Source organism: Schistocerca gregaria, chromosome 4 (genome assembly GCF_023897955.1).
Source record: "Schistocerca gregaria isolate iqSchGreg1 chromosome 4, iqSchGreg1.2, whole genome shotgun sequence".
Classification (NCBI taxonomy): domain Eukaryota; kingdom Metazoa; phylum Arthropoda; class Insecta; order Orthoptera; family Acrididae; genus Schistocerca; species Schistocerca gregaria.
Genome location: NC_064923.1, coordinates 368,571,329 through 368,583,820, shown reverse-complemented (window position 1 = coordinate 368,583,820; position 12,492 = coordinate 368,571,329).

Genomic DNA, 12,492 nt, shown 5'->3' with positions numbered 1-12,492 from the left:
GATTTTTCAGCTCTGATCTTTTTCTGATGAGGTGATGGAGAATGACATTCCATGCTTTGCTGTTTAGTTTCAGGGTCGTACTGGATACACCAGGTTTCATCCTCAGTGACAGTACAGTTTAATAAATTGGGTGTTGCATCCACCATCTCTACAAAATCCTGTGAAGCCCCTAAATGTGCCTGCTTCTGATTGTCAATCACGTGATGTGGCGTAAGGTGACAACATGTTTCCCTCTTCTCTAACTCTTGGGTAAAGATTTGTTGCACGGATTCGTGGTTCACCTGCAGTCCATCTGCTATCATGCGCACAGTTAATCGACAATTGTTCATAAATAATTTCCTCAGATTCTCAATGTTTTCATCACTGACAGAGGTTGCTGCTCTGCTGCTGCGGGGATTGTCGGAAACACTTTCCAAGCCTCCTCGAAAACGGGCGAACCACTTGTACATACACTTTATGAATAGTGCTTGATCCTCATAAACACATACCAGCATTGCATCTGTTTCTTTCGGTGTCTTGCCAAGCTTCAAAAAAAACTTCAGATTGATCCTTTGCTAGTTCGTTGTCCTGTTCTCAGTTTAGAACCAATGCCCTAAAAAAGCTATTCGTCTAATAGGTCTAACACTGAACACACATGATGCTCAACTGAACTATGATGGGGGCAGGTTGTCAACACCGGTCGCTATGCAGATGCAGCATTGTGAGTCGCCAGTGTTGCCCAATCGACTGTTCTGACTTCATTCACTGAGTTTTATTGTCAGAGGTTGTATTATAAAACTGACTCATTCAGCATCGTAACAAGAAGCCACAATTGCTATCCACGGAGTGTACAAATAAATAACTCTGGGACATAAATATTACTCAACCATCAACAACTACTGTAAATTGAAGCAAAGAAGACACTTAAAGCAATACAGTCCTCGCAAATGCTTGTAGTTAACATACCAACCGTTTTGAGAATGACTGCTGACACCAGAGGGCATGAAATGCTGTTGGCAGAAACTCTTGCAGTTGTAAGTAAATGTATCACTATCACTAAACAAATATGTAGCTGTGTGTACTAAGAGAATTGTGTTACCTAGGCAACTGAAGGAATTATTCTCGCACTATTCAGTCTAACCTGAGATACATGACACTTTCCCAAATCATGGAAGGACGCAATCTAAATACGACTATGGAAGAAGAGAAAATACGGATATGCTCAAATAGTTATCATACTGCTGAAATGTGGATCATTAGAGGGTTTACAGTATTTTGTGAAAGGAAAAGGGACTGTATCTGTTGGCAAGAACAGGCAAATATAGATCCCACAGTAGTTGCACACTACAAAAATTTCTCAAAATCACTAAGAATAGTTACTTAAAAATCAAGGAATCGGCATATTATATCAGAAATAAGTAATTCTGACAACAGACTAAAAATCTATATGGATGAAGACAGAACAACACACCACAGAACAGGATAACATCACTATTGATTTAAATGTATTATGTTGCTACCCAGTCTCTGAGCAAAAGTAATAAGAAGTAGTGAGAAGGCTCCCGTGAAATATGGCATTAGCAGCCGCAGGAAGGCAGCCACAGTAATGGATCAGAATAACATACATATAAGGAGACTGCAAGACGAGGCTAGCTGCACTCGCCAGAAAAGTGTGCTGCACTGCATTAATGACTGTAGCGGTTGAGTCAATGTCACCACACCGGGGCAAGTTTCTTGTTATGGACGATGTGACTAGGTGCGAAGTTTCACTCACACAAATGTATCCCAGAGGCATATAAATAAGTCTAAATTTTGAGGAAGAGTACAATCCTTGTCACCGAGGTGCAGCAACACCACTACAATGCCAGGGCTACACCAGAAATAAGACGATTGGGTGTTGCCAGCAGCAGCCATGGATTCGATACTGGGCTGTGCCAGCTGCCATCAGCGATAAGTTCTTCATGGCACTAGGTGCCAAAGGGATTTGGTGCTTCAGCATGAGCTGCCATCCAATTCCTGCCAGAGTACAGTGAGTTGAGTCCTCCTCACAGCTGTCTCTATGCACCACTGCAGTGATGCATAAGGAACCAGGGGGCCACAACAGTTCCATGCCTCCGAGGGAAGTAGGATGCCACTGACATCAACGATTGTGGCCTCCAGACGCTGCTAAGCTAGAAAGGGCCCACCATTAGCACCGCAGGGTGCCTGCTCAGTATCCACAGTGGAAGTCACCACTCGTATATCAGGGCTGGCCAGGGACAATGGAGGGAGGCATGTTTGCCTTTCTGACCCATGACACATACTACTTTGTTGTTTTTTTTTCTTTGTTTCTTTTAGCACCACTTCTCAAGTGCTTTGATTCTCTTCTGTTCCAGTTTTCCCAATGTCCATGTTTCATTACCAAATAATGCTGTACGCTGCCATACGTACATTCTCAGACATTTCTTCCTCAAATTAATATCTATGTTTGATACTAGAAGATTTCTCTTGGGCAGGAATGCCCTTTTTGCCATTGCTAGTCCTGTTTTGATGTCCTCCTTGCTCCATCTGGCATTGGTTATTTTACCATCTAGGTAGCAGAATTCCTCAACTTCATCTACTTCTTGACCATCAATCCTGATGTTAAGTTTTTGCTGTTCTCATTTCTACTACTTCTCATTACTTCCATCTTTCTTCAATTTACTCTCAATCCACATTCTGTACTTATTAGGTTGGTCATTTCATTCATCAGATCGTGTAATTCTTCTTCACTTTCACTGAGCATAATAATGTCGTCAGCAAATTGTATCATTGATATCGTTTCACCTTGAATTTTAATTCCATTCCTGGATCTTTCTTTTATTTCCACCGTTGCTTCTTTGATGTACAGATTGAACAGTAGTGGCAAAAGACTACATCCTGGTCTTACACCCTTATTAATCCGCGCACTTCATTTTTGGTCATCCACTCTTATTATTCCCTCTTAGCTCTTGTACATATTGCATATTACCCATCTCTTCCTACAGCTTACCCCTATTTTCCTAAGAATTTTGAATATCGTACACCATTTGAAACTGTCATGCATTTTCCAGATTGACAGATTCTTTGAACTTGTCTTGATTTTTCTTTAGTCTTGCTTCCATTATCACTATCAGAATTGCCTCTCTCATGCGTTTATCTTTTCTAAAACCAAACTGATCATCATCTAGCTCATCCTCAATTTTCTTTTCCATTCTTCTGTATATTATTCTTGTCAACAACTTCAATGTATGAGTTGTTAAGCTGACTGTGTGATAATTCTCACACTTGTCAGCTCTTGCAGTCCTCAGAATTGTGTGGACGATATTTTTCCTAGAGTCAAATGGTATGTCACCAGACTCATACATTTATTTTAGAAATTCTGATGGAATGTTATTGATCCCTTCTGCCTAATTTGATCTTAAGCCCTCCAAAGCTCTTTTAAACTTTGGTTTAATGCTGGATCCCCTATATCTTCTAAATCAACTCCTGTTTCGTCTTCTTCTATGACACTGGACAAATCTTCCCCCTCGTAGAGGGTATCTACTCTCATCTCTGCATTTAACTGTGGAATTCCCATTGCACTCGTAATGTTACCACCCTAGCTTTTAAGCCACTGGTTGTTTTGACTTTCCTGTATACTGAGTCTGTACTTCTAACAATTTTGTTTCCGTTTTTTACATTGTACTTCTAACAAATATTTCTCTTTCAGTTTTTCACATTTTCCATACAGCCATTTTGTCTTAGCGTCCTTGCACTTTCTATTTATTTCATTCCTCACCGACTTGTATTTCTGTATTCCTGAGTTTCCTGGAACATTTTTGTACTTCCTCCTTTTATCGGTCAAGTGAAATATTTCGCTTGTTACCCATAGTTTCTTTGCAGTTACTTTCTTTGTACCTATGTTTTTCTTTCCAACTAATGTGATGGCCCTTTTTCGAGATGTCCATTCCTCTTCAACTTTGTTACCTATTGAGCTATTCCTTATTACTGTATCTATAGCCTTAGAGAACTTTAAGAGTATCTTATCTTCCCTTAGTACTTCCATATCCCACTTCTTGGCATATTGATTCTTCCTGGCTAATGTCTTAAACTTCAGCCTACTCTTCATCACTACTATATTGTGATCTGAGTCTCTATCTGCTCCTGGGTATGCCTTACAATCCAGTACCTGATTTCAGACTCTCTGTCTGACCATGATGTAATCTAATTAAAATCTTTCTGTGTCATCTGTCCTTTTCCAATTATACCTCCTCCTCTTGTGATTCTTGAAAGAGTATTCACTATTACTAGCTGAAATTTATTACAGAACTCATTTAGTCTTTCTCCTCTCTCATTCCTTGTCCCAAGCCCATATTTTCCTGTAACCTTTTCTTCTCCTCCTTTCCCTATAACTACATTCCAGTCCCCCATAACTATTAGATTTTCATCTCCCTTTACATACTATATTAATCTTTCAATATCGTCATGTACTTTCTCTCTCTCTCTCTCTCCACCTTCGGCTTGTGATGTCGGCATGTATACGTCAATTGTTGTTTTTGGTGTTAGTCTGCAGTCAATTCTGATAAGAACAACCCTATCACTGAACTGTTCACAGTAACACAGTCTCTGCCCTATCTTCCTATTTATAAAGAATCCTTCTCTCATTATACCATTTTCTGCTGCTGTTGATACTACCCTATACTCATCTGACCATAAATCCTTGTCTTCTTTCCATTTCACTTCTGCGATGCCTACCATATCTAGATTGAGCCTTTGCAGTTCCCTTTTTGGATTCTCCAGCTTCGCTAATACATTCAAGCTTCTGTCATTCCCCAACCTGACTCGTAGAATGTTATCCTTTGTTGATTATTCAGTTTTTTTCTCATGGTCGTCCACCCCTTGGCAGTCTCCTCCCAGAGATCTGAATGAGGGACTATTCCAGAATCTTTTGCCAATGGAGAGATCATTTATCAATTACATGCCACATGTCCAGTGGATACACATTACGTGCCTCTAATGCAGTAGTTTCCGTTGCCTTCTGCATTCTCAAGCCAATGACCATCACTGATTCTTGTGCATTTTGGGGCAGTTTCCCCCCCGTAGGAGAAGAGAGTGCCCTGTACACCTGCCCACTCCTCCACCCTCTTTGATAAGGCCGTGACAGTGACTTCATATGCCAGAAGTCTTCTGCCGCCAATGCTGATTATTAATCGAAATTTAAGCAGTGGTGGGTTTCAAAACCAGGACCAAAGACATTTTGATTACTAATCAGAGATACTATCCCTAGACCATGAGTGCATATCACACATCATGTGTGCAACCTCACACACCATGTACTGGAGTTAAATGAAGTCATTCTTTACTGTCAACAGTGTGTCCACTGGACCCTCCAACCCATCACCATCACCACGCACCTCTCTGAATGCAACTGCACACTCCAGAGTGGTGTCCAAGTGCTCATCACCACTAGGCACTCGTCAGGTGTGCTGACATCCCCATAATCAGCAGCATAGGATGTGGCACCCTCAACAGCCTGACATCTACACCACAGCCAACACTATTGTCATTCAGGAGGAGCAAAACTATTTTCTTCTTTTGTGGCGACAATCATGGGGTCAAATATTAAAAGGCATGACGATAGTTGGGTTACTTTTGTAAAGCCAGAGGAATCAGCTGACTAATCATGGTTTAAGGGGAACTCTAGAGATGAATGGTTAGTACCTGTGCATTGTACACAGTGCAATTTGCTGGGCATTCTGCTCCTTGTCACAGGTCTGTAGCAGTTGTTTGCTTTACCTGTCATTGTTTTGGCCACATGGCTAGATAGTGTAGAGAGTCTAGGTGGCTCATGATTAGAAGTAGGTAAGGTAGCTGTTCTACCTGGGTTATTCATGGATTATAATTATTGTGTTGTTTTGGTGTATTAATTCTGACTCATGAAGAGAAGTAACAGTGAGGCACTGGAAAAATCAGAGACACAAGGTGTCACCAGTGAGGAGGCTATACAGTCATTGGTGAATCAGGTAGCTCAGGCTGGTGAAATGGTTTCACACAGTAAACTAGTGGAGGAAAATGAGGAAATGGAGGTGTTAAGGTCACAGGGTCTAGGAGTGTATCCATCTGTTGCCAACCTTGTTTCTATCATTTCTAGTTGGTCACTTGAGAATGTGTTATGTTTAACAGGAGAAGCAAAGTTGAGTGTGTCATTTGTCTGGTGCAAAGGAGGTGCTGCGCAATGCAGAGACATTTGATCAACTCAAGCCAAGATTAGAGCTAAAGTGTAGGAAACAGAACAGTGCATGGTTTTTCCATGGGTAGTTGAGTGTGATTTCCAAAAGATATAATAAAACAGTTGACGATTTTGTGGATAGGATTAGGAAGTTGAATGTACATACTTATGAGATAAAGCTTAGTGTAGAGGTGAATAAAGTATTGTCACAGGAAGCTAAGCATCATGGGCTTATGCTTTTCTGAGAGGTCTGGCACCAGAGATATTTAGGGGGAAGCATCTAAAGATCTTCATGCAGCAATTAGATTAACACTAGGCTATGAGGAAATTGATGTGTCAAGGGATCAAAGAGGTGTATTTGTATCAAATGTAAAATGTTTTAATTGTGGGCAAAGTGCAGAGGCAGTGCTGCCAGCCACAGAGAGGTAACAGGTATGGCGTGGTCTCCCAATGATTTAATGCAAACAGCGGTAGGGGTAGTACGAATCACAGCAGCGATATAGGGGTAAAGGGAGAGGTGGTAGGCGGGGGAGTAAGAAATACCCATTAAACTCTGCGGGGAACCGCAGAGCCTCCATAAGGAGTTCCCAGAAAAATAAATGCATTAAAAAAAGAATGCAGAGGCAGAATGTGCTATGGTGGGTGTTGTAGGTGGTAGAGAATATAAAGTTTTGTTGTTCAGAGAGGCGCATTTTTCAGTGGCCCCATGAGAGTTAGTGCACCGGAGGCATTGGAGCCCATCATGTTACAAGTTTCATGGAGTAGGGGATAATAATATATGGCCATTGAGGCTGGTAATGCTGAAGTTTTCATTGGAGTCAAGCAAGTCTAGACAATTTGTGCAAGTAGTGTGTGCAAAGGTTATAGCATGATCCCAGGGTTAGGCCTTCTGTATCAACGCCATGTCACAACTGACCTTGGGCGGCATATTGTGGAGCTTAGTGGGAATACATTCTGGCCACAGAAAGCTGTTGATCTGTCATGAGGAGCAATCCAGCTAGACTGTGAGAAATGACATTAAGTCTTAATTTGCATGATTTTATGTTGAGTGGCATTGGAAAGTCGCTACAGTTGAATCTGAGGCCTGTCTTACCAAGTTATATGTTTTGTGTAGTTGAACTACTGGAGGATAATGAGGTATTGGATGCAGCTTGCTATTGGGCAAAACATAGTGTTTTATACATACAAAAGAAGGGCAGAGGTGAGGTAGTACCCATCAATGTGGATAATCTTGGCACCAAGGAGATGAAGTTGTTGAAGGAAACATTGTTGGCTACATCGGAGATTCCAGATGAGACAGATTGCCACACAGGGAGTGTAGGCTATAAGAAGGCACAGGATGCAGCTAGGACTGCATTTCATGAGAATTTGAAGCATGTAAAGGGTTTCCCCCCCCCCTCCCCCCCACAAAGGCCTTTGACTGCTACACCAGCAACACAACACAGGGCTCTGACAGGGAACAAAGAACCAGTGTATCAAAGACTGTACAGAATACCATGATCACTGCAAACTAGTTTTAGAGGAATTTATAAATCAACAATTGGTTGATAGGATAATAGAAGAAATTAGTAACCCCTGTTGTTGTTGTTGTGGTGGTGGTGGTGGTGGTGGTGGTGGTGGTGGTGGTGGTGGTCTTAAGTCCTGAGACTGGTCTGATGCAGCTCTCCATGCTACTCTATCCTATGCAAGCTTCTTCATCTCCCAGTACCTACTGCAGCCCACATCCTTCTGAATCTGTTTAGTGTATTCATCTCTTGGTCTCCCTCTACGATTTTTACCCTCTATGCTGCCCTCCGATACTAAATTGGTGATCCCTCGATGTCTCAGAACGTGTCCTACCAACAGGTCCCTTCTTCTAGTCAAGTTGTGCCACAAGCTCCTCTTCTCCCCAATTCTATTCAATACCTCCCCATTAGTTATGGGATCTACCCATCTAATCTTCAGCATTCTTCTGTAGCACCACATTTCGAGAGCTTCTGTTCTCTTCTTGTCTAAACTATTTATCGTCCATGTTGCACTTCCATACATGGCTACACTCCATACAAATACTTTCAGAATCAACTTCCTGACATTTAAATCTATACTCGACGTTAACAAATTTCTCTTCTTCAGAAACGCTTTCCTTGCCATTGCCAGTCTACATTTTATATCCTCTCTACTTCAACCATCATCAGTTATTTTGCTCTCCAAATAGCAAAACTCCTTTACTACTTTATGTGTCTCATTTCCTAATCTAATTCCCTCAGCGCCACCCAACTTAATTCGACTATATTCCATTATCCTTGTTTTGCTTTTGTTGATGTTCATCTTATACCCTCCTTTCAAGACACTGTCCATTCCGTTCAACTGCTCTTCCAAGTCCTTTGCTGTCTCTGACAGAATTACAATGTCATCGGCGAACCTCAGCGTTTTTATTTCTTCCCCATGGATTTTAATACCTACTCCTAACTTTTATTTTGTTTCCTTTATTGATTGCTCAATATACATATTGAATAACATTGGGGATAGGCTACAACCCTGTCTCACTCCCTTCCCAACCACTGCTTCCCTTTCATACCCCTCGACTCATATAACTACCATCTGGTTTCTGTACAAATTGTAAATAGCCTTTCGCTCCCTGTATTTTACCCCTACCACTTTCAGAATTTGAAAGAAAGTAGTCCAGCCAACATTGTCAAAAGCTTTCACTAAGTCTACAAATGCTAGAAAGGTAGGTTAGCCTTTCCTTAATCTTTCTTCTAAGATAAGTCGTAAGGTCAGTAGTGCTTCACACGTTCCAACATTTCCACGGAATCCAAACTGATCTTCCCCGAGGTCGGCTTCTATCAGTTTTTCCATTCGTCTGTAAAGAATTCTCATTAGTATTTTGCAGCTGTGACTGATAGTTCGGTAATTTTCACATCTGTCAATGCCTGCTTTCTTTGAGATTAGAATTATTATATTCTTCTTGAAGTCTGAGGGTATTTCACCTGTCTCATACATCATGCTCAGCAGATGGTAGAGTTTTGTCAGGACTGGCTCTCCCAAGGCTGTCAGTAGTTCTAATGGAGTGTTGTCTACTCCGGGGGCCTTGTTTCGACTCAGGTGTTTCAGTGCTATGGGATGGGAATTGTAATTGTGCCCAGCAAGACTACAGATGGCTCAAAGAAGTATCACTCTTTCTGAAATTACCACCATTTGCACAGTACGGCTGCTACAGATGCCACCCAATTCCCAACATCACAGAGACTATAAATAATGTAGGGAAATGCCAGTACGCCTTGACAGTGGACATGAAGAGTGGATACAATCAATTATAAGCTGCTCTGGAGGATAGATCAAAAATGGAGTTTTCAGCACCTTGGTGACACTATCAATGTAGAAGAGAGCCATTGTGCTGAAGGGATTAAAACTACATCAGTGTTTGGTGTATCCTGATGACATAATTCGCTTTTCAAGGTATATGCATGAGCATATACAATGGCTGAGGGAAGTTTCAAGAGGTTACAAGTAGCTCATTTGACCATAAGTACAGAGAAGCACACTAGAAGAAGTTAACTGTTTAGGTCATTTGATCAGTAAGGATGGTGTAAGAACTAATCCTAGATTAGCACAAGCAGTTAAAGATTTATCGGTAAGGAACTACGAAGGTAATGCAGGAAAATCTGCAGGAAAATCTAGGTCCAGAGTACCAGGTCACAAACTTTTTCAAGCCTAGTGCAGATCTGGGTCAGGTAACAGAGGATATAGGTTCTCTATGCAAGGATTTCACGAAGGAGGATGCTGTGGTTATAGTGGGTGGTCTGGGAAACAGCATTGACAGAGACTCTGAATATTCCATAGAGAGTGACCTGGTGAAGATAGCATCAGCAACGAAGCATATGAGTGTGGGATTTATGTCTGTGTTGAGACGCCATGATCGGCCTCATTTGAACTCTTCTGTAGGGGGGTGAACTTGGAATTGGAGTGGCTGCTTAGGACGGATATAGGGTCCCATATTGGTTTGATTCCTGTGGATGCTATTGATAGGAGGGACTACACTAGGCATGGCTTTCACCTCAATAGGAAAGGGTAGGGAAAACTGTCTGGCTTGATTGCAGAAAACTTAAGGGCGGACACTGTCACAAATGGTAAAATACCAGTGGTCACAGGTGTCAGAGGGATGCCTTTTTTAGGATAGGGAAGGGGGATAGAAAACGAGTTTTAAGAGATATTGGCAGACTGACTCAGTTTGAGAAAATAGATGAACAGAAGTCAGATTTTACCATACAGCCTCCATTTAAACAATGTTTAACAGAAAGTAATCATAAACTGCCAGTTCATCTTCACCAAAGCAGTTATAATCGCATTGGTATGCAGTATCAGTTATCTTTATTACACCAGAACATTCCGGGACTCAGAAATAAAGTTGATGAACTACTCATTTGTATCGATGAAATGAATTCATCTAACCAAATTGACATAATCTGCCTCTCTGAACATCAAGTAACCTCTGGTATAGACATGTTAGACATTTCAGGATTTAAGGTAGCTTCCTACTTCTGCAGAGTAGATATGGAGGGAGGAGGAGTTGCCACATTTATTAAAAACTGCCATAAACTCAAGAACATTGACATTAATAAATTCTGTTTAGAGCAGCATCTAGAAGCATGTGCAACAGAAGTAGAGTTCCATAACAGATCCTATGTAATAGTAACTATTTACCGAGCACCTGCAGGAAATTATAATCTATTCATAAATCATCTAGAAGCTCTTTTGGGTTATTTAACAGTAAGAAACAAAGAAATTTTGATTGCTGGTGACTTTAATACAGATTTTTTAATTCAGTCTTCCAGTAAACATTTACTGCAGTTAGTAATGTTGTCTTTCAATCTAACTCACACTGTAAACTTTCCAACTAGGATCACTAAATCCTCAAGGACAGCCATTGATAACATTTTTATAGACAAATCAAAGGAACAAAATCATATCATAAAACCTGTAATAAATGGACTATCAGATCATGACATGCAGCTCCTTGTTTTAGAGGTAAATTCTAAGCAGATTATCAAGACTGCTAAATCTGAGTAGAGGAGAATATTCAATCAACCAAAAATTGTGTTTTTTAGAAAACTGCTCAAAGATATGAACCGGAAAGATGTTTATAGTGATCATGACATGAATGAAAAATATAACACATTCATGAACAATGTCACTACCATGTTTGAAAACTGTTTTCCTCTAAAAGTTACTCAAATTAAACAGAAGTCTATAATAAAACAATGGATCACCCAAGGAATAAAGATTTCCTGTAAGACAAAAAGGAAAATGTATCTGTCGACCAAGAATAGCTCCAATGCTGATGATTTAGCTAAATATAAGGAATACTGTAAAATATTAAAAAAAGTAATTCAGGCATATAAACAAATACACTATGAGAAGAAGATAGCAATGTCAGGGAACAAAATAAAAACAATATGGGATATAGTGAAAGAGGAGACTGATAGAACCAGAAAGGAACAGGAGCAAATAGCACTAACAGTAGATAACACATTAGTAACCGATGGGCATAGTGTGGCAAATATATTTAACAAGTACTTTATATCCGTTACTGATAGAATGGGATTGTCAGGATCAGTAAATAATGCCCTTGAATATCTGAAACTAGCCTTTACAAATAGCTTTAGGGACATGAATATGTCACTCACACCACCAAAAGAAATAACTTCCATAATAAAATCTTTAAAAACAAAGCATTCTAGTGTTTACAATGAAATATCAACAAAGTTAATTAAGGCATGTTCTTGTGAGTTTAGTACAATTCTAAGTTACTTGTGTAACCAGTCAATTATAACTGGGACATTTCCTGACTGGCTGAAATATGCAGATGTTAAGCCTCTATTCAAGAAAGGGGATAAAGAGATGCCATCAAACTACAGACTGATTTCACTTTTGCCAGCATTCTCAAAAATTTTAGAAAAAGTAATCTACAGGCAGCTTCTCAACCATCTGACCACAAATAACATATTATCAAGAACACAGTTTGGATTTCTGAAGGGTTCTGATATCGAAAAGGCTATTTACACCTACAGTGAAAATGTACTTAATTCATTAAATAACAAGTTACAAGCAGCAGGTATTTTCTGTGATTTGTCAACCACAACATCCTTTTAAATAAATTAGAATTCTATGGTGTCACGGGCAGTGCTGCAAAATGGTTCAAGTCATACCTCGCTAACAGGAAACAAAGGGTGTCAGTGCAAGGGACTAGTGAATTAAGTCATCATCAGAATGGGAAGAAATTACATGTAGTGTCCCACAAGGATACATCTTAGGGCCATTGCTTT